The sequence below is a fragment of the Callorhinus ursinus genome, unplaced genomic scaffold, assembly GCF_003265705.2.
Source record: "Callorhinus ursinus isolate GAN/ISIS: 27379988/994484 unplaced genomic scaffold, GSC_fseal_2.0 scaffold66, whole genome shotgun sequence".
NCBI lineage: Eukaryota > Metazoa > Chordata > Mammalia > Carnivora > Otariidae > Callorhinus > Callorhinus ursinus.
This window is the reverse complement of record NW_027397128.1, coordinates 1,501,137-1,525,540: the sequence shown is the minus strand read 5'-3', so window position 1 is coordinate 1,525,540 and position 24,404 is coordinate 1,501,137. Positions and strand designations below refer to the sequence as shown.

General features: G+C 36.4%; 1 protein-coding gene across 2 annotated transcripts in view; it reads right to left on the bottom strand.

Moving 5' to 3' along the window:
* Positions 1-24,404, bottom strand: part of ZC3H12B (zinc finger CCCH-type containing 12B) — a 551,234-nt gene that overhangs the window by 244,615 nt on the left and 282,215 nt on the right. For both annotated transcript variants that reach the window (XM_073885832.1, XM_025862942.2), the window contains exon 2: positions 22,178-22,267. The gene's annotated coding sequence lies outside the window, so the exon portion shown is untranslated. The remainder of the gene's footprint in view (positions 1-22,177; positions 22,268-24,404) is intronic.

Here is a 24,404-nt window from a genome sequence, read left to right as displayed (position 1 = left end):
TGTTCAATGATTCATCAGTTCATTGTAATATAATTAACATATATTATTGTATTATTTTCAGGTATAAAATAATAATGAATCAACAGTTTTATATTTCTCAGTGCTCACCACAATAACTCTTAATCCCTTTTATTTACTTAACCCATCCCCTTCACATCCTCTCTGACAGCCACCAGTTTTTTTGTATTTAGAAATCTGTTTTTGTCTCTTTTTATTTTTGTTTTTTTCTTTTGTTTCTTAAAATTCACATTTGAATGAAGTCATATTGTATTTGTCTTTATCTGTCTGATTTATTTCACTTAGCATTATAACCTCTAGGTTCATCCATGTTGTTGCAAATGGCAAGATCTTATTCTTTTTTTTAATTTAAATTCAATTAGCCAACATATAGTACATCATTAGTCTCAGGTGTAGTGTTCATCAATTTATCAGTTGTGTATAACATCCAGTGCTCATCACATCACATGCCTTCCTTAATGCTCATCATCCATTACCCCATCCCCCACCCACCTCCCCTCCAGAAACCCTCAGTTTGTTTCTTATAGTTAAGAGTCTTTCATGGTTTTTCTCCCTCTTTGATGACTTCCCATTCAGTTTTCCCTCCCTTCCCCTATAAGATCTTATTCTTTTTTATGAGTGAGTAATATCCCATTGCATATATATATATATATAAGTACATATATATATACACAAATATATGCTATATATATATATATATATATATAGCAATCATATCTCCTTTATCCATTTATCTACTGATGGACACTTAGGTTGCTTAGATACCTTGGGTATTGTAAATAATGCTGCGCTAAACATAGCAGTGCACATATCTTTTCGAATTAGTGTTTTTTGTGTTCTATGAGTAAATAACAAGTACTGGAATTATTGGGTCACTTGAAACTTCTATTTTTTTAATTTCCTGAGGAAACTCCATCCTGTTTTCCACAATAGCTGCATCAATTTGCATTCCCACCAACAATGCATGATGGTGCCTTTTTCTCCACATCCTTGCCAACACTTGAAATTTCTTGTCATTCTGACAATTGTAAGGTGATAGCTCATTGTGGTTTTGATTTTCATTTCCCTGATGATTAGTGACATTAAACAACTTTTCATGTGTTTATTGACCATCTGTATATCTTCTTTGGGAAAATATCTATTCAGGTCCTCTGACCATTTGTTATTAGACTGTTGTTGTTTTTTTTTTTTTTTGGTGTTGAGTTGCATACATTCTTTATAAATTTGCATATAAACCCATCATCAAATATATTATTTGCAAATATCTTCTCCCACTCAGTAGGTTGCCTCTTTATTTTATTGATGGTTTCCTTTTCTGTGCAAAAGCTTTTCATTTTGGTGTAGTCCCAGTAGTTTATTTTTTATCTTATTTCTCTTGCCAGAGGAAACATATCTAGAAAAATATTTTTATGACCAATGTCAATGAAATTACTGCCCATGTTTTCTTCTAGGAATTTTACAGTTTTAGGTCCCACATTTAGGGCTTTAATGAATTCTAAGTTTATTTTTGTGTATGGTGTAAGAAATTGGTCCAGTTTCATTCTTTTGCGTGTAGCTGTCCAGGTTTCTCAACACCATTTGTTGAAGAAATTGTCTTTTCCCCATTATATATTCTTGTCTACTTTGACATAGATTAATTGGCCATAAAACCTTGGGTTTATTTCTGCACTCTATTCTGTTCCACTGATCTATGTGTCTATTTTTGTGCCAGTACCATAATACTGTATTGATTACTACAGCTTTGTACTATATCTTGAAATCTGGGATTGTGGTACATCCAGCTTTTTTTTTTCAAGATTGTTGGGCTGTTCAGTATCTTTTGCAGTTTCACACAAATAAATTTCCTAGAGGAGAACACAGGCAGTAATTTCTCTGACATTGGCCACACCAACATTTTTCTAGTTATGTCTCCTAAGGCAAGGGAAATGAAAGCAAAAATAAACTATTAGGACCACATTAAAATAAAAAGTTTGTGTACAACAAAGGAGATTATCAACAAAATGAAAAGACAACCTACTGAGTGGGAGAAGATATTTGCAAATGATGTATCCAATAAGGGGTTAATATCCAAAATATATAAACAACTTATATAAGTCAACACCAAAAAAAAAATCTGATTAAAAATAGGAAGAGGATCTGAATACACATTTTTCCAAAGAAGTAAAGATGTTCAACAACAATAACCATCAGGGAAATGACAATCAAAACCAAAATGAGATATCACCTTACACCAGTTAGAATGGCTAAAATAAAAATGACAAGAAATAACAAACATTGACAAGGATGTGGAGAAAAAGGAACCCTTGTGCACTGTTGGTGGGAATGCAACCTGGTGCAGCCATTATGGAAAACAGTATGGAGGTTCCTCAAAAAATTAAAAATAGCAATACGTAATGAAATAATAATTGCACTATTGGTTATTTACCCAAAGAATATGAAAACACTAATTTGAAAAGTTATCTGCACCCCTATGTTTATTGCAACATTATTTACAATGGCCAAGATCTCGAAGCAACCTAAGTGTCCATCAATAGATGAATGGATGAGGAAAATGTATATATAAACAATGGAATATTACACAGTCACAAAAAAGGATGAGATCATGCCATTTGAGACAACATGGATGGTTTGGAGGGTATTATGCTAAATGAAATAAGTCAGAATGAGAAAAACAAATATCATAAGATTCCACTCATAGGTGGAATCTAAAAAACTCCAAAAACTAAACAAAAAGGAGACTCACACTTATAAATAGAAAGAACAAACTGATGGTTTGAGGGGAAGGGGATAGGAGTTGGGCAAAATGGGTGAAGGGGAGCGGGAAATACAAGCTTCCAGATATGGAACAAATAAGTCACAGGAATAAAAGATACAACATAAGGAATACAGTCAATAATATTGTAATAGTGATGTAACAGGACAGATTGCATCTATACTTGTCATGACATTGCATTATGTCATGTCAAATCACTAGGTTGTACACCTGAAACTAATCATGTGTCAACTATACTCAAGTAAAAAATCTATCCATAGACTTATATGTAGGTCTATCTTGTCCTTCCATTTTTTGCATATAGCATGTTTTATTTAACCATTCTCCAAATGATTGTTCTGTAGTAATCCTTACTAGGCTTTAAAATAGGAGCTCAGAAGCACTTTCAAATTAACTTGCCTTTTAATATATTCAAATAAATGAATGAACTCAACCTCAAGAGAAGACTTTTTAAAATGTTATTTGTAGTTCCAAATTATTCACTAAATTGATAACAATATAATAGGCACTTAATACTTCTAGAATAAATGGATAGATGAAATAAAAATTAAAGAAATACATATGGTGGAGCTTAGCTCAGGGCCTCCTAGAAGTATGTACACAGAAGCAGATTTGGGGCATCTTGTGCCTTATGTTCAAAAACAACATTGTTTTACCAGATGGAGCCCGAATTTAATTTCCAAAGCTATCAATTCTGGTCTACTACTTTAGTTATGTAGCAAGGGCAAATTATTTATCCTTATGAGGCTCAGCTTTTTCATCTGTAAAATGAAGAGAATCAGAGAAGGTTAATGGGTTGGCCTAGCTAGATGGTTAAATGGGATATAAATAAGAAATTCTAAATCACTATAAACATAATGAGGCTGAGAAAATTACATTATCTAAACTCTCTTCTCATAGAGAGTATTACATGAGAGTTTGGAAAGAATATTTTAATAAGTGTTGGTAGTAGTGGGTTCTAAAGGACACACTTGTATGGCTGATAAACTGTCTTCTGAGGAAAGGAGTGTTCTGCTAATTTTAGGGCCATATTTGAAGTGCCTGTAACATTAAAAGTAATTGAGTTATAGATTTCTGGATATGTTTGCTCCATGAAGACAGGAATTTGTGCTTAGAACAGAATGTGGCCCACAGTAGGTGCTCAATGTATACTTAAATGAATGAATGAGTGAATGCTGCCGGTAGTCCTTCTCTTCTCCCATACAACTTTCACTATCACCTTTACATAAACATTGAAAAGTATCAAAAAGTCAGTTTGAAGGTATGCATTATTATTAGATTACTGAAGTTATGCTACATTTCCATCTAGACCTGGAGCTAAGAATACTTATCTCACAGGACTCTTGAGAAGATAAAAATATAGTATGTGAGAAAATGTCTGGCTTAGTGCCCAATACATTGTAGGTAATCAATAAATGTTAGTTGCCTTCTGTCCTGTCCTAGGAAAAATATCTATTCAGTTTTGCAGCAAGCATGCACATTTATCCATCCTGGTCCTTGATATCTTTATATATTCTTTGTATTTTCAACTTTCAACAACTTTATACTTTATAAAGTATAAATATCTTTATACTTTCAACCTCATTCCAACCCCTAAAATATATTGCAGTAGTAAGTATCTTTCCCTCTGTCAAGCAGGGACAATGATTCTTTAGGTCTTTCTGGACAATTCCTTACTCCAACTCTCAGTCTATCAGGGCTGGGGAACCCACACCATTTGGATCAATATGAAAGTAAGCTCTACCTAATTCCACAGGTTATTTCTTCTATGGTGTTACAATTACCATGTGCATAGGGATTGAACAAAAAATTCATCCATTTTCATTCATTATGAATTATTTAATTGTCCCAAAAGCTAATAACTGAATTATTATCCAGAACCATATGATACCTACTATAATTACTTGGCAAAATAATTTATGAAGAAAAAAACAGTCTAGAAATTGTAGAAGGTAACCAACTAACTTTTAAAAGAAAGGAACTGAGGACAATGTGTAAGATAGTGGTAGAGTAGGCAGACCCTAGGCTTGTCTCTTCACATGAACACAACTAGATAACTATCAAATCATCCTAAATACCCCAGAAGTTGACCTAAAGACTGACAGGACAAAGTATACAACTAAAGCGAGAGAAGAGGCCACATGGAAGGTAGGAGGTGCAGAGACAGGTTTTAGGGGAGAAACACATTGTAGGTGCAATGGAGGGGAGAGAGCTGTGGTAGCAGAGAAGGGTGAGAAAGAGAGAGGAGCACACAGGGACACACACAAGAATGGTTTTCCCAAAGCCATTAGCTTGGAAAAAAAGAGGGGCTGAAAGCCTGGAGTTTTACAGGTTAGCAGGATAGAGCCTGGAGGACACTGCACTGATCCTCAAGACAAAGCAGGGACACAATCCAGGGGCAGACAGCATGGAAACAGTGATCTGAAGAGTGCCTGTGGCACACAAAGGGGAGATGATTTGATCTTCTAAAAGTGTGACTCCGAGAGGCAGCATTCACAGAGATGCCTCACTGGGAAGAAAGGAGTGGGCTAGTACCATTTCCCTCCCTTGTCCCTCAGCATAAACATCCCCTCCCATGACCCTCAGAATAAACACAGAACCAATTGCAGAAAGGAGCACAGTGCTGATGACACTGATGGCCTAACATAATTACACAAGCCCCATTCCCATGTACCTTGGCAGAACTGCCTTTCTGAGTTCCAGCATAGGAGGCCCCTCCCCCAGAAGACTAGGGAAAAAAACACAACCTGTCCCAACCAGGTGTCTTGACCAGAGAGTTCTGCAGGGCTTCAAATCACAAGCACACCAGAGCACACTTAGCAAAAACTCAGCACATTCACGACAGGGATGAAACACTGACCACAGCAAGGGGACCCTCTGCAGATGACTGGTCTAAAGGATAGAACAGCCAAAACACAATGGAAGAGCACAAGCAGCACACAAAAGAGACACTTCCCTGGGCACTACATAATCTACTTCATAAGGCAATTACGTTCAGAAGCAGGAGACATAACTGACTTTTCTAACGGAGAAGATAGAGACATAGACAAAATGCAAAGATAAGGGAATTTATCCAAATGAAAGAACAAGATAAGGCCACAGCCAGAGATCTAAATGAAACAGATATAAGTAACTTGCCTATTGAGAATTTAAAGCAACAATCATATAAAATAGTGGCTGGACTTAAGAAAATAAAATAGAAGATATTAGTGAGACCCTTAAGAGAGAGATAAAAGAATTAAAAAAGAAACCATCAGAGATGAAGAATGCAATAAATGAGATGGGAAACAGACTTGATGCAATGAACATCAGGCTTCAAGCAGCAAAGGAGTGAATTAAACACCTAGAAGATAAAGTAATGAAGTTGAATAAAAGAAAGGAAAATTATGCAACATGACAATAGACTTAAGGAACTCAGTAACTTCATCAAACATGATAAAATCCATACTATAAGAGTCCCAGAAGAAGGAGAGAGAGAAAGGGGGACAGAAAATTTATATGAAAAAAGAATAACAGAAAACTTTCTTAATCTGGAGAAGGAAATAGACATCTAGATCCAGGAGGCACAGAGAACTCCCATTAAAATCAATAAAAGCAGGCCAACACCAAGACATATTGTAATTAAATTTGTAAAATATAGCAATAAAGAAAAAAAATCGTAAAAGCAGAAAGAAAAAACAAGTCCCTAACTTACAAGGGAAGACCCATAATGTGAAATGCAGATCTCTCCACAGAAACTCAGCAAGCCAGAAGACAGTGGCATGATATATTCAACGAGCTCAAAAGGAAAAATCTGCAGCCAAAAATATTCTATCCAGCAAGGTTATCATTGAGACTAGAAGGAGAGAAAAAGAGTTTCCAAGACAAATAAAAACTGTAGGAATTTGTGATCTCTAAACCAACCCTGTAAGAAAAATTAAAGGGGACAGTTTGATGCAAATGAAAGACTAAAACAGTCAGAGGCAATAAAGGACCACAGAAAATCTCCAAAAACAATGACAAAACAAGTAATAAGGTGGCACTAATACATAACTATCAATAATTATTCTGAATGTAAATGGACAAAATTCTCAAATCAAAATACATAGCATGTTAGAATGGATAAAAAAAAAACAAGACCTGTGTATATGCTGCCTACAAGAGACTCACTTTACCTAAAGTAACCTGTGGATTGAAAGTGAGGGGATGGAGAGATACTTATTATGCAAATGGATGTGAAAACAAAGCCAGAGTAGAAATACTTATTTTAGAAAAACTAGGCTTTAAAATAAAGTCTGTAACAATTGACAAAGAAGGGGGTTAAATAATCATAAAGGAGATAATCCACCAGAAGATGTAACAATTGTAAATATTTATGCACCCAAAATGGGAGCACCCAAAGATATAAAACAATTAAAAAAACATAAAAGAATAATTGATAAAAATACAATAATAGTAGGAGATTCTAACACCCCGCTTACATTGATGGAAAGATCATTTAAATAGAAAACAAACAGGCAAACAGTGGCACCATATGACACAGTGGTCCAGATGGACTTAACAGAAATATCCAGAACATTCATCCTAAAACAGCAGAATACATATTCTTTTTAAGTACACACGGGACATTCTCCAGAATAGATCACATATTAGGTCATAAATCAGTCCTCAACAAATATAAAAAGACTGACGTCATACCATACAACTTTTCTGACCACAATGCTATGAAACCAGAAGTCAACCACAAGAAAAAATCTGGAAAGACCACAAATACATGGAGGTTAAGCAAAATGCTACTAAAGAATGAATGGGTCAACCAGGCAATCAAAAAAGAAATAAAAAATACATGGAAATGAATAAAAATGAAAACACAACAGTCCAAATCCTTTGGGATGCAAAAGCAGTCATAAGAGGGAAGGATAAAACAGTATAGGCTTGCCTCAAGAAGTAAGAAAAATCTCAAACAATCTAACCTTACACCTAAAGGACCTAGAAAAAGAACAAGAAATAAAGCCTAAAGTCAGCAGGAGGAAGGAAATAATAAAGAATAGAGCAGAAATAAATGCTATAGAAACTAAAAAAAAAAAGCAATAGAAAACATAATGAAACCAGATAGTTCTTTAAAAAATTAATAAAATTGATAAACCTGTAGCCAGATTTATTAAAAAGAAAACAGAAAGGACCCAAATAAATAAAATCATGAATGAGAGAAGAGAGATCAAAACCAACACCACAGAAATGCAAACAATTATAAGGGAATATTATGAAAAATTACATGCCAACAAATCGGACAACCTGGAAGAAATGGATAAATTCCTAGCAATATACAAACTACCAAAACTGAAATTGGAAGAAATAGAAAATATGAATAGACTGATAACCAACAAAGAAATTGAATGAGTAAACAAAAATATCAAAACAAACAAAAGTCCACGGCCACAAGAATTCACAGGGGAATACTACCAAACATTTGAAGAAGAGTTAATATCTATTATTCACAAATCATTCTAAAAAATAGAAAAGGAAGGGAAACTTCCAAATTCATTCTATGGCACCAAAATTACCTTCATCCCAAAACCAGACAAAGACACAATGAAAAAGCAGAATTACAGACCAATATCCCTGATGAAGATGGATGCAAAACTTCTCAACAATATAATAGCTAATAAGATCCAACAGTCCATTAAAAGGATTATTCACCATGACCAAGTGGGATTTATTCCTCAGCTGCAAGCATGTTTCACATGTCCAAAAATATCAATGTGAGACTCAATTAATAAAAGGACAAGACCATATGACACTCTCAATAGATGAAGAAAATGCATTTGACAAAATAAAGCCTATTTTCTTGATAAAAACTCTATTCAGTGTATGGATAGAAGGAACATACCATAGTATCATAAAAGACACATATGAAAAACCCACAATGAATATCATCCTCAATGGAGAAAAACTGAGAGCTTTTCCCTTAAGGTCAGGAACACAACAGGGATGTCCACTGTCACCACTGTTGTTCAACATAGTACTGGGAGTCCTAGCCTCAGCAATCAGATAACAACAAAACCTATAAAAAGCATCCAAAATGGCAAAGAAGTCAAACTGTCACTCTTCGCAGATGACATGATACTTCATCTGGAAAACCCAAAAGACCCCACTCCAAAATTGCCTGAATTCATACAGGAATTCAGCAACGTGGCAGGATATAAAATCAATGCACAGAAATCAGTTGCATTTCTGTACACTAACAATGAGGCAGAAGAAACAGAAATCAGGGAATTGATTCCATTACAATTGCACCAAAAACCATAAGATACCTAGGAATAAAGTGAACCATAGAAGTAAAGTATCTGTACTCTTAAAACTACAGAATACTTATGAAAGAATTTGAGGAAGACACTAAGAAATGGAATATCATTCCATGCTCATGGATTGGAAGAATAAATATTGTTAAAATGTCTATGCTGCCCAGAGCAATCTACACATTCAAGGCAATCCCTATCAAAATACCATCAACATTTTTCACAAAGCTGGAACAAATAATCATAAAATTTGTATGGAACTAGAAAAGATCCTGAATAGCCAAAGGAATGTTGAAAAAGAAATCCAAAGCTGGTGGCATCACAATCCCAGACTTCAAGCTATATTTCATAGCTGTAATCATCAAGACACTGTGGTACTGACACAAAATCAGACATACAGATCAATTGAACAGAACAGAGAACCCAGAAATGGACCCTGAACTCTATGGTCAACTTAACTTTGACAAAGCAGGAAAGAATATCCAATGGAAAAAAGATAGTCTCTTCAATAAATGGTGCTGGGAAAATTGGACAGCCACATGTAGAAGAATGAAACTGGACCACTCTCTTACACCATACACAAAGATAAACTCAAAATGGATGAAAGACCTAAATGTGAGACAGGAGTCCATCAAAATACTAGAGGAGAACACAGGCAGCAACCACTATGACTTTGGCCACAGCAACTTCTTGCTAGATATGTCTCCAAAGGCAAGGGAAATGAAAGCAAAAATGAACTATTGGGACTTCATCAAGATAAAAGTCTGCACAGCAAAGGGAACAGTCAACAAAACTAAAAGGCAACCTATGAAATTGGAGAAGATATTTGCAAATGACTTAACAGCGAAAGGGATAGTATCCAAAATCTATAAAGAACTTATCAAATTCAACACCCAAAGAACAAAAAATCCAGTCAGGAAATGGGCAGAAGACATGAACAGACATTTCTCCAAAGAAGACATACAAATGGTGAACAGACACATGAGAAAATGCTCCACATCACTGTCATCAGGGAAATACAAATCAAAACCACAATGAGATACCACATTACAGCAGTGAGAATGGCTAAAATTAACAAGAAAGGAAACAACAAATGTTGGCTAGGATGCAGAAAAAGAGGAACTCTCTTACACTCTTGGGAATGAAACTGGTACAGCCTCTCTGGAAATCAACATTGAGGTTCCTCAAGTTAAAAATAGAGCTACCCTATGACCCAGCAATTGCACTACTAGGTATTTACCCCAAACATACAAATGTAGTGATCTGAAGGAGCACCTTCACCCCAATGTTCATAACAGCAATGTCTATAATAGCCAAACTGGAAAGAGCTGAGATATCCACTGACAGATGAATGGATAAAGAAGATGTGGTATATATGTGTGTGTGTATATACAATGGAATATTACTCAGCCATCAGAAAGGATGAATATTTAACATTTACATCGATGTGGATGGAGCTGTAGGGTATTATGCTGAATGAAATAAGTCAATCAGCGGAAAACAATTATATGGTTTCACTCATATGTGGAATATAAGAAACAGCACAGAGGATCATAGGAGGAGGGAGGGAAAACTGATTGGGAAGTTATCAGAGAGGGAGAAAATCCCTGAGAGACTATTAACTATAGGAAAAAATACTGAGCATTGCTGGAGGGGAGGTGGGTGGGGAATTGGGTAATTGGGTGATGGGCACATGATATGATGAGCACTGTGTGCTACATGCAACTGATGAATTATTGAACACTACATCTGAAACAAATGACACACTATATATTGACTAATTGAATTTAAATAAAAAATAAATAAATAAATAATATATATATAATGAGATATTACACGGCCATGAAAAAGAATGTAATCTTGCCATTTGCAATGACCTGGTTGGGACTAGAGGCTATTATACTAAGTGAAATATGTCACTGAGAGAAACAGAAGTACCATATTATTCCACCCATATATGGAACTTAAGAAACAACAAATTAACATAGGGGAAGGGAAGGAAAAATGAAATAAGTTGAAAACAGAGAGGGAGACAAACCATAAGAGACTCTTAACTGTAGGAAACAAACTGAGGGTTGCTGGAATCGAGGTGGGTGGGCAGATAGTTGGGTGATCTGTTTTAAGAAGGGCACTTGAAGTATTGAACACTGGATGCTGTATACAACTGATGAGTCATTAAATTCTATCACTGAAACTAACAATACAGTATATTTTAATATAAAAAATAAATTAAAAACTTTTAAAAACAATATTAAAAATAGGAATAACTGTATAGAGGTAGGGAGAGGAAGTATATGAGAACTCTACTTTTTGCACAATTTTTCTATAATCCTAAAGCTGCTGTAAAAAAATTCTAATTAAAAAAAGTCCTGCTTTTTGGTATATACTGCTATGAAAATGAAATAACAATCCACAACCTGGGAGTGGGGGGGATATTTGCAGAGCACACATATCTCATAAATGACTTGTACCTAGAACATATATAAATAAATCAAAATGTAATAATAAAAAACCAAACAGCATTGAAAAATGAAGAAAAGTTGTAACACTTTACCAAAGAAGGTATACAAATGGAAATTAAGCACATGAAAAGATGTTCAACATCACTGGTTTTAGAGAAATACAAGTTAAGCACACAATGAGATGTCACTACCTCCTTATTAGAATGGCAACAATAAAAATCATTGACATAATCAGAGTTTGGCAAAGATGAAAAATAACTGGAACCCCCATACCTTGTTGCAAATATGACATGGTTCAGCCACTTTGGAAAACAGTTTGGAAGATTTTTTTTATAAGTTTTTATAAGTTCAATAAACTTATAAAACTTAGCAATCCTACTCTTAGGTATTTACCTAAGAAAAATGAAGACATGTGCTCCTACAAAAACCTGTATGTGCATGTTTACAGCAGCTATGTCCATAATCATTAAAATCTCTGTTCCCCAAATGTTCCTCAGTTGGGGAACAGAGAAACAATTTGGGATACATCATACAATGAAATAAACTCAGAATTAAAAAAAGAATAAATTACTAATACATACCACAACACAATGAATCTCTAAGTATGATCTGAAGTAAAAGAAGCAAGAATCAAAAGGCTACATTCTGCATGCTTCCATTTAAATGACATTCTGAAAAAGACAAAACTGTGTATGGGAAAACAGGTAAGTGGTTGCTAGGGGATAGGGATGAAGGAAGGAGATGGATACAAAGTTGCATGAGGAATCCTTTGGTGATGACATAATTAACTGACATTTTGGTTATGGTGGTCATTAAACAACTATATAAGTTTTTCATAATTTATAGAACTGTACACCTAAAAAGTGTGAATTTCGGTGTATAAATTGTACCATAATAAAACAGAAAATTATTTAGTGCAAAATAAATAAGTGCAGTAAATACTGTTTATGTAAGTTTATAAAACAAAATGCGATATATTTTTATTATTATGTAAATGAATATACAAAGGAGAATACACATTAAATATATAGGTGTGTGTGCTAAAAGGAGATTGGAGAGGTGGATAAATAAAACAGGAGATGAAGTATGAAAGAGACATGCACAGATATGCACAAAGTAAGGGGCAGTGTTTGAATCAATAAGGATGATTAATTCCATCAAGCACTGGGTGTTATACGCAACTAATGAATCATTGAACACTACATCAAAAACTAATGATGTACTACACAGTGACTAATTGAACATAATAATTAAAATAAGAGACATAGTCCAGAAACACAAAAAGGAATGGATATGAATACCAATTAACTTGATACAGTGTAGGAAAAATATAAGTGCATTACTATGACCCAACAATTTCACTTCAGGCTATCTACTTTAGAGACACACTTAAATATAGGCAAAAGGATGCTTCCTGCAGCAGTATTTGAAATGTAAAAAGTTACAAGCTAAGTGTCCACAATGGGAAATGGCAAAATAAATGTAAAGAAAATTATATAATAGTTTTAAAATAATTAGGTGAAGGGTGCCTGGGTGGCTTAGTCGGTTATCGTCTGCCTTCAGCTCAGGTCATGATCTAATCATGGTCTTGGGATCAAGCCCCACAGGGCTCCCCACTCAACGGGGTGTCTGCTTCTCCCTTCTCTCTCTGCTCCTCCCCCCTCTTGTGCTCTCTCTCTCTCTCCAATAAAGAAATCTTAAAAAAATAATTAGGTGAAATTATCTGGGCCAGCATGGGAAAAAATAAAGACATATTGCCAAATAAAAGACAAAATGCAAAACAATGTGCTCAATATGATCTTATTCATATATTAATTATGAATAAAATGATATTATACATATTTACAGGTATAAATGAATTTTAAAATGCATGAGTAAAGGTCTGAAAGGATCTGCACCAAATTATTAAAAGTGACATCCTCTGGAGGAAGTGATTAGAATTATGAGTTACCATCCAGGGAACCTGAGCATTACCCTTAATGCTTAAATAATTTTTGCATGAGTGTACTTTTACAATACTTTGTAATTAAAACTTAATAAAATTTAAACATAAATAATTGCTAACTTTTATTGATACATTTAAATAAAATGTAAAGTTATTATTGTTTTGTTTTAGATTTTATTTATTTGACAGAGAGAACACAAGCAGAGGGGGAGAGAGGGAGAAGCAGGCTCCCTGCTGAGCAAGGAGCCCGATGTGGGACTCGATCCCAGGACCCTGGGATCATGACCCGGGCCGAAGGCAGCCGCTTAACTGACTGAGCCACCCAGGCGTCCCTAAAATGTAAAGTTATTAATCAGAAGTAAAGCTATGTTAGATGAACATTGCTTATTAGATTTAAAGTCAATTTTTAATCTGTGACTAGATTGCAAATGTGGTAGGTAAAATTTAAACGCTGACCCCAGATCTCTCCACCCCATGGTGTACATGCCCAGTATAATCCCCTTTTTAATGAATGTGGATAGGTCTGTGGGTATAATGTATATACCTCCCACAATTAGGTTATGGCATATGGCAAAAGGGAAGGGATATTTTCAGATATTATTTAAGTCCCTAACCAGTTGACTTTAAGTTAATTAGGAGAGATACATTGTAGGTGGGCCTGACCTAATCAGATGACTTTTAAAATAGATCTAGAGGTCAGAGTCCTAAAAGACCAGAGATTCTCCTTCCTGTTGGATTTCTGTTGTTGTTGTTTCAAGTTTTTATTTAAATTCTCATTAGTGGGGCACCTGGGTGGCTCAGTCAGTTGAGTGTCTGCCTTCAGTTCAGGTCATGATCCCAGAGTCTGGGGATTGAATCCCGCATCAGGATTCCTGCTCAGCAGGGAATCTGCTTCTCCCTCTACCCCTCCTCCCCACTCATGCTCTCTCTCTCTCTCTCGCTCTCTCAAATAAATAAACAAAATCTTAAAAAAACACTCATTAGTTAACATATACTGTAATATAAGTTTCAGGAGTAGAATTTAGTGATTCATCACACACATGTAACACCCAGGGCTCATCACAAGTGCCCTTTGTAATGCCCATCACCCATTTAGACCCTCCCTGACACAACTCCCCTCCAGAAACACTCAGTTTGTTCTCTATTGTTAAGAGTCCTTTATGGTTTGCCTCCATCCCTTTTTTATTCCCTTACATTCATATTTTTGTTTCTTAAATTCCACATATAAGTGAAATCATATGGTATTTGTCTTTATCTGACATTTCATTTAGCATAATACACTTCAGCTTCATCCATGTTGCTGCAAATGGCAAGATTTCTTTCTTTCTTATGGCTGAATAATATCCCATTATATATATGTATATATACCACATCTTCCTTATCCATCCATCACTTGATGGACATTTGGACTGTTTCAATAATTTGGCTATTGTTAATAATGCTGCTATCAACCTCAGGGTGAATGTGCCCCTCTGAATCAGCATTTTTGTACCCTATGGGTAAATACCTACTAGTAAAATTTCAGCGTCCTAGGGTAGTTCAATTTTTAACTTTCTGAGAAACCTCCATACTGTTTTCCAGAGTAGCTACACAGGTTGCATTCCCACCAATAGTACAAGAGAGTTCCCCTTTCTCCAAATCCTTGCTAACATCTGTTGTTTCCTATGTTGTTAATTTTAGCTACTCTGACGAGTGTGAGATGGTATCTTATTGTGGTTTTGATTTGTATTTCCCTGATTATGAGTGATGTTGAGCATCTTTTCATGTGTCTGTTAGCCATCTATATGTCTTCTTTGGAAAAATGTCTATTCATGTCTTCTACCCATTACTTTACCGGATTATTTGGGGTTTTTTGTTGTTTTTTTGGTGTCGAGTATGATAAGTTCTTTACACATTTTGTATACTAACCCTTTATCAGATATGTCATTTGTAAACATCTCCCATTTTGTAGGTTGCCTTTTAGTTTTGTTGTTTCCCTCACTGTGCGGAAGTTTTTATCTTGATAAAGTTCCAATAGTTCATTTTTGCTTTTGTTTCCATTGCTGCCAGAGACATGTCTAATAAGAAGTTGCTACAGCCGAGAGCAAAGAAGTTGCTGCCTGGCTTCTCCTCTAGGATTTTGATGGTTTCCTGACTCACATTTAGGTCATTCATCCATTTTGAATTTATTTTTGTTTACGATATAAGAAAATGATCCAGTTTCCTTCTTCTGCATATTGCTATGCAGTTTTCCCAACACCATTTCTTTTTTTTTAAAGATTTTATTTATTTATTTGACAGAGACAGACAGTGAGAGCAGGAAACAAGCAGGGGGAGTGGGAGAGGGAGAAGCAGGCTTCCCGCTGAGCAGGGAGCCCGATGTGGGACTCGATCCCAGGACTCTGGGATCATGACCTGAGCCGAAGGCAGACGCTTAACAACTGAGCCACCCAGGTGCCCCCCAACACCATTTCTTGAAGAACCTGTCTTTTTGCCATTGGATATTCTTTCCTGATTTGTCAAAGTTAGTTGACCATATATTTGTGGGTCCATTTCTGGGTTTTCTATTCTGTTCCATTGATCTGTGTGTCTGTTTTTGTGCCATCTACTATCTTGATGACTACAGCTTTTTAATACAGCTTGAAGCCCAGAACTGTGATGCCACCATTTTGTTTTTCTTTTTCAAGATTCTTTGGTTATTTGGGGACTTTTCTGGTTCCACACAAATTTTAGGATTGTTGATTCTCACTCTGTGAAAAATCCTAGTGGTAGTTTGATAAGGATTGGTTTAAATGTGTAGATTCCTTTGGGCACTGTAGACATATTAAAATTACTTGTTCTTCCAATCAATAATCATGGAATGTTTTTTCATTTCTTTTTTTAAAAGATTATTTATTTATTTGATGTGGAGGGGAGAGAGAGCACAAGGAGGCAGAGCAGGAGGCAGAGTGAGAGGGAGAAGCAGACTCCCTGCTGAGCAGAGAGCCTGACATGGGACTTGATCCCAGGACCTTGGGATCATGACCTTAGCCAAAGGCAGTCACTTAACTGACTGAGCCACCAGGTGCCCCTGTTTTCCCATTTCTTTGTGTCATTTTCAATTCCTTTCATATGTGTTCTGTAGTTTTCAGAGCACAAATCTTTTACCTCTTGGGTTAGTCTTATTCCTAGGTATCTCATTTTTGGGGGGGGTGTAATTGTAAATGGGATAAATTCCTTGATTTCCCTTTCTGCTGTTTCATTATTGGTTTACAGATTTCTGCACGTTGATTTTGTTTCCCGGGACTCTGCTGAGTTCACCTATTAGTCCCAGAAATTTTTTGGTGGAATCTTTCAGTCTTTCTATAGAGAGTATCATGTCATCTGCAAAGAAGAAAGTTTGACTTCTTCCTTGCTGATTTTTTAGAAAAATTATTCACTTATTTTAGAGAGAGAGAGAATGAGCAGGAGGGGCAGAGGGAGAGGGAAAGATAATCTCAAGTAGGCTCCACACTGAGTGCAGAGCCCTACACAGGGTTCAGTCTTATGTGCCTGAGATCACGACCTGAGCTGAAGCAAAGAGTAAGACACTTAGCCAACTGCCCCACCCACGAGCCTCTTCATTGTTGATTTTGATGGATTTTATTTCTTTTTGATGTCTGATTGCTGAGGGTAGGACTTCCAGTACTATGTTAAATAACAATCATGAGAGTGGACATCCTTGTTTTCTTCCTCACCATAGAAGTAAAGCTCTCCATTTTGCCCCATTGAGGATGATATTAGCTGTGTCTTTTGTATATGGCCTTTATGATGTATGATGTTGAAGTATGTTCCCTCTATCCCCACTTTGTTGAGATATCAAGAATGGATGCTGTACTTTGTCAAATGTTTTTATTGCCTCTATTGAGAGGATCATATGGTTCTTATCCTTCCTTTTATGAATGTGGTGTATCACATTGATTTGCAAATATTGAACCAGCCCTGCTGCCCCACTTGATAAATCCTACTTGATCATGGTGAATAATCCTTTTAATGTAAGATGTTCTTTAACCTCCATGTATTTGAGGTCTTTCCAAATTTCTTCTTGTAGTTGACTTTAAGTGTCATAGCACTGTGGTCTGAAAATATGGATGTTATGATCTCAGACTTTTTGTACTTGTTGAGAGCTGATTTGTGAACCAGTATGCAAGCTATTCTGGAGAATGTTCCATGTGCACTTTGAAATAATGTGTATTCTGCTGCTTTAGGATGAAATGCTCTGATTATATCTGTTAAGTCCATCTGGTCTAGTGTGTCATTCAAAGCCATTGTTTCCTTGTTGATTTTCTGCTTAGATGATCTGTCCATTAATGTAAGTAGGGTGTAAAAGTCCCCTACAATTATTGTGTTATTATCAATGAGTTCCTTTTTGTTTCTTATGTATTGATTAGTATATTTGGCTGTTTCCAAGTTGGGAGCATAAATATTTACAATTGTTAGATCTCCTTATTGGATAGATCCCTTAATTATTATAAATTGTTCTTCTTCATCTCTTTTTACAGTTTTGGTTTAAAATCTAGCTTATCTGATATAAGTATGGCTACTCTGGCTTTCTTTCAACTCCATACCATGATAAATGGTTCTCCATATCCTCACTTTCATTCTATAGGTATTTTTAGATTTAAAGCAGGTCTCTTGTAGGCAGCATGTAGATGAGTCTTATTTTTCTTATCCATTCTGATACCCTATGTCTTTTGATTGGAGCATTTAGTCCATTTATATTCAGAATGATTACTGAAAGATATGAACTTAGGGCCATTGTTTTAGTTGTAAAGTTGTTGTTTCTGGAGATTTTCTGTGTTCCTTTCTAGTTTTTGTTGGTTTTAGTCTTACTTTCAAATTCAAAGAGTTCCCTTTAATATTTCTTGCAGGGCTGGTTTAGTGGTCACAGACTCCCTTACTTTTTGTTTGTCTGGAAAACTCATTCAATTCTGAATCTCAGCTTTGTAGGGTAAAGTGTTCTTGGCTGCATATTTTTTCCCATTCAGCATGTTGAATATATCTTGGAACTCCCTTCTGGCCTACCAAGTTTCTGTGAAGATGTCTCCTGCTAAACTTATTTGTCTTCCCTAGTAAGTTAATGATTTTTTTTTCACTTGACACTTTTAGGATTTTTTCCTTATCTCTGTATCTTGCTAATTTATTTACATGTCTTGTGTGGGCCTCCTTTGGTCGATTTTATTGGGAGTTCTTGGTAGCTCCTGGATTTGGATGTCTGTTTCCTTCCCAAGATTAGGGAAATTTTCAGGTATAATTTGCTCAAATAAACCTTTTGTCCCCTTTTCTGTCTCTTCTGCTTCTGGGTTTCATAAGATAAGAATGTTATACTTTATGGATTAACTAAGTTCCCTAAGTCTACATTTGTGATTCAATACTTTTCTTTCCCTTTTCTCTTCAGTTTCCTTTTTTCCCCCATAATTTTACCTTCTATATCACTTATTCATTCTTCTACTTCTTCAATCCTTGTAGTCATTATATCCAGCTGGTTTCATATCTTGGTCATAGCATTTTTTTTTTTATTTTGGCCTGACTAGTTTTCAGATCTTTTATATCCTTGGTAAGGTACTCCATAGTGTCTTCTATGCTTTTCTCAAGCCCATCTAGTATCCTTATGATTGTTGGTTTAAATTCTGGATCAGGCATATTAGTTATATCTGTTTCGATGAGATCTCTGGTTATCACCTTTCTTGTTATTTCTTTTGGGATATATTCCCCTGTCTTGGCATTTTGACTATATCTCTGTCTTCTCTATGCTAGGAAACCTGTTATGTTTCCTCCTTCTAAGAATAATGGCTTTATGAAAAATAGGTCATATACTATCCAGGGCCTGGTGCTTCAGGAAGTGTTTCTGGTGTGTGCTGTATGCACTCTATTGTGTTTTGGCTGCTCTTTCCCTCAGGTCAGTCCTCTGCAGCATTTCTCCTTGCCTGCCATGGGGATTGTTTAGACCTTGTCTATTGTGTGCAACATTTTAAATAGTTATGCTCTGGTCTGCTTGTTAAGATAAGCCTGATCCTATTTCCACTAGAGCTGAAGCTTTTTAGCACTCTATGGCCAGTAGATTTGGTACATGTGAGGGGGTTCATGCTGGTCTTCCTGGAGAGAGGCCTGCTGCTGCTCTGGCTCTCAGGCATATTTGCCCTAGTACAGAAACACCTGCAGAGTGCAAGGATACGGGGTTTGGTGTAAGCAGCTCAACCCTCCACCGTGGGCAATGTGCTGCTCACTGAAGTTTGTCCATGCTGATTGACAAGGAAGAAAAATGGTACCAACTCGTTCCCTCATCCTGCTGTCCAAGAAGCCCTCACAGAAGAGTGAACAATCTTCCCTCAAGTGTCCCAGGGATTCCTCAGATACCTGCCTTCACCCTGTGTCCTGGCTGTCTTCCCACTCTGCAGCATAGTGCTCCTGTTTAACTCAGGCACACTGGCTGAGTTTCAAAACTCCAAATTTTAGGGACCTGGTGTGGTGTGGACCCATGCACATCCTCTGGCAGAGGGTCTTGCCACTCTGAGTTTGGTGCCAGCTTGTCCATTAGGGTAGTCACACAAATGCATAGGAGCTTGGAGTTTATAGTAAAGCACAGCAAAATGCCAACATCCACATTAGCTGCCTTCAACAGGTGCCTCTGCCCCTATGCTAAGGAACAGGGCATTGAAATGTCACCTACCAGCTCTTTTGTACCCTGAGAGGCAGTGCCATTTTTCCCAAATGCACCCCAAGAAGTGTAACTGGTCTCTCAGTGCAGCCTGGGACATCCTCAGACTACACTGTCCATTCCTGGTCCTCTGCCCTCCTCCACAGGAGCACCACTTCACCCACTGACCTCATACCAGCCATGGCATGGACTTCTAAAACTTGTCTTTGAGTTCTGCTGGTTGTAAAAAACTCACGATAATCAGCCCCTCCCATTTTCCCAGTGGGGAAAATAATCAGTCCCTCTCATTTTCCCCCAGTGGTTTTGGGGAAGTGTTTTTCTTGTGCAATCCCCTGTGCTCTGCTCTCTCTCTCCCTCTCATCTCTCCATGATCAGGGCTCCCTCTCCTCTGCAGCAGCCATGATTCTTTTTTCCCTCACATCACATCTCTGCATCTCCTACCTTCCACAATGTGGCCTCTCTTCTCCCTCTAGTTTTGCAGTTAGTTCTCTTAGTCCTCAGATCAATTTCTTGGCTGTTCAGAATGATTTAGTATTTATCTAGCTGTGTTCAAAAGATGAGGCAAACATAGTGTCCCCATCTTAACCTACACCCCCTCCTTCCTGCTGACTTTGAAGAAGTAAGCCACCATAAGTTCTATAGCTGCAAAAAATTAATTCCACTAACAATCACATGAGCTTAGAAGAGATTGCTGAGCTTTAGAGGAAATTTCAGCCCCAGCAGACCACTTGATTGCAGCCTTAGAGGACCCTAAGCAGGGCACCCCGCTAAACTATGCCCAGATTCCTGACCCAAGGAAACTGTATGAAAATAAATGTATATTGCTTTAAGCTGCTAAATTTGTGCTAATTTCTTATACAGCAACAGAAAACTAATACAGAGCTCTATAGTTATATGCCTTCCTCCTACTAAATTGTAAATGTGGAGTTTGTGTTTAGAATGGTCTGTGTCTTATTCATCTTTTTTTCCTGGCATTTAGTATCATCATGGTATCATGTATTCAGTAAATGTTTGCTAAATGAATATTTATTCTTATGTACTAAATTAGGTAATTTAAAACTGAAGTTTAGGGACGCCTGGGTGGCTTAGTCAGTTGAGCATCTGCCTTTGGCTCGGGTCATGATCCCAGGGTCCTGGGATTTAGTCCAATACCAGGCTCCTTGCTCCACAGGGAACCTGCTTCTCCCTCTGCCTCCTCTCCACGTGCTTGTGCTCTCTCTCTCTCTCTCTGACAAATAAATAAATTATAAATAATCTTTAAAAAATAAATAAAACTGAAGTTTACATATGTTCTGATCTATTTAACCTCTCCAATACAGAAATTTTTAGGAAATTAATAAAGTGTTTGTACTTATTAATCTACAACTATTATTTAGGGACAGCATCTGGCTTGTGTCAAGCATGTTAGACTAGGATTTAGGAGGCTTATATTCTAGTCCCAGATCTGCAATAAATAGCTGTGTTACCAAGGAAATTACTTCTCCAGCTATGTGTCTTCTTTGGTCCTCAGCTTCCTCACTTGTAATAAAAAAAAGTCAGACTGGGAGATCTCAAAGTCCCTGATTGTTAGGGACTTTAGCTTTAAGTTTAAGCTACTCAGTCTCTCAGTTAAAAAAGAAAGGTCAGAAAAGCTTCTTTATCTTCCATTGGTGGTTGTGAGATTGACTGGAAATTAGATAACAAATATGAAAATGCTACAAAAAGGGAAAGTATTGTTATGGCAATCTTACAATTTCAGAGAGATGACAGAAAGATGAACACAGCATTTTTATAAAGCCAGTATTTTTAAACATACATAAATATATACACACATACGTACATACAGTGAAGGAAAATGTCAAGTATATTCAGGACAGCCCACTGAATAATTCCTGAAACTAGCACAATTTTATTCATAAACTTTTTTGATTTTGTAATCAAAAGACATTGAAAAACTTTCCACAGATTCAAATCTGAACTCAAGCTTTCAAACACGGGCTTATGTTGTCAAATTAGAATTTTGGTTGTGTTGTATTATTATTATAACTTCAATAATAAAGGACATACCTTAGTAACTTTACAGTTGAAGCTTCCTGCTACACTCTGCTTAGCAACCAGGCCTTCTTGCCTAAACACTTCTTTTCAGGAGAATCACGACTGAATGACAGGACAAAAAACAATTCAAGAGAGTAAGTGTTGAAAATATCTGTATTTTGTTTAAAAAGGCAATAAAATTTTTAATTCATAAAAAGAACATATAGAATACCAAACAAGTTATTTGTAAACTTGGGATAATTTTATAAGTAGGTTAAAAAGAGTTATCCTATTGTTTTTAAAAGTACTTATTTTTTATGTATTTTATTTATTTTTAAAATTATTTCAGCTATTATGACTACATTGAACAAATTTATCTTATTTTGATATTCAAAACACCTCACTATTATACTAAAGACTTAATTATGCACTGATACTAATATTTTTTAGAAATTCAACCATTCAACTGTTAAATAACAAAAATTCAAATAGTAAATTTAAAAAATCTAATTGTCCTTATTAATCAATTCATGAATTTGGCAACATCCCATCTAGCAAGTAGAGAGGATCTCCAAAAGACTACAGAAAAGGAATAGTTTTTAATGATAGAGGGGGAGTGGGAAAAAGGAAACTATTGGCAAAGAATCCATTGTTTTAGGCAAGGTTGCCCTCTTAATGGAAAGAAAAGGGGTCTATCAGTAAATTTCCTGGTGCTAACCAGGAAATTCCTGTGTTGATGGGTTAAAGATTACCTTTCTAGGGGGTTGAAACTGAAGTTAGGTTAGGTATTAAATCTTAGTTTACTGACTTGGGGCCTTAACCTAATTGATGCCATTTTGTCCTGTGGTTTTCTTTTTAACAATCCTCTTTTTTGATGAGACTCTCAGCTTAACTGAGAGGTGTGATAATCTAAGACATTACCACCACTCTCAGCTAGCTCCATAGTTCTCAGGGCTTTTTTTGATCCTTTGTGTGATATTCACAGGTCATAATGTTTTTGCTCAAAGTATGTGACATTCACAGGTTATGACTTTAGGTTCAAAAATTTTAAGTCATTTGTCCTTTTTGTTCCTCTTTTAATGTTCCAATCTTAGGGAGGTCATTTGTTTTTTGGTTAGCTGCTGCAAACATACACTTAAACCTTTTGAGAGAATATAGTGCACCAGGGGGATTATTATGATTGCTATAAGCAGAATAATTCTCAATCTTTGGAGTGCATTTTGAAACCAATGTCATCAAGACCCGAACCAATCAAAATCAAATATATCAAAGAAAGACCCCACTGAAGGAATCACTTTTTTAGGACAAGTAGCTTGTTCAGTGATCTCATGTAATTGAGTTTCCACGTCCCCAAAAGTGTTAATCCAGGTGCAGCAAGTGATGTTGTCTACAGTAGATACTTCCTTGTTTAGCTAAAAGATAATCAAGGGCTATTCTATTATCAAGAATAACTGACCAGAGTCTGAGAATTTTAGGGAAGCTATTGCTTTAGCAGCAGGTTTTGAAACAATTCTAAAAATCAAGGTAAATTTCTGGGGCACTTGGGTGGCACAGTTGGTTAAGTGACTTTGGTTTCAGCTCAGGTCATGATCTCAGGGTCATGAGACGGAGAAGCACATTGGGCTCCAAACTCAATAAGGAGTCTGCTTGGGTTTCTCTCTCCCTCTCCCCCTGATTCTTCTCCTTGTGCATGTGCTCTATCTCTCAAATAAATAAATCTTTAAAAAAAAGAATTAAGGTAAATTTTTTGATCATAGCCTCATTTACACTTACCCCTACCCAGGCAAGTAGTGACCTGCCCAAAGGAGTAAATCCTGAATCATGAAAGCCTCCTAGGAGGTCCTTTCCAACTTGATGATGCCAATTTGGGGAAGTTGACTAATGAGATGTCTTATTTTGCTTGTGAAAAATTAGGGGCACAGTTAGCTTTTCTCTTAGCCTGCATTAAAAGGTCACCAAATTCCAAAGATTACCCTCCTTAGCTATGATCCAAGAGATAGAGATGAAGGCATTATCTTTCTAGGCCAATGCCAGAGTAAAGGTGAGGAAAAGAAGGAGGAATGGGTTTCATGCTTAGTTAAAGTATGAGGTCTTAATCCATTGTTTGAGTGGAAGCAGTCTACCTTGACACCAGATACTTCTACTTCTTTCTTGTCAACTTCATTCAGAGGTTTCCAGCAGGACACAGGTCCAGGTGTCAAGTGGAGCCTTGTGTGTGTGTGTGTGTGTGTGTGTGTGTGTGTGTGTGTGTGTGTGTGTG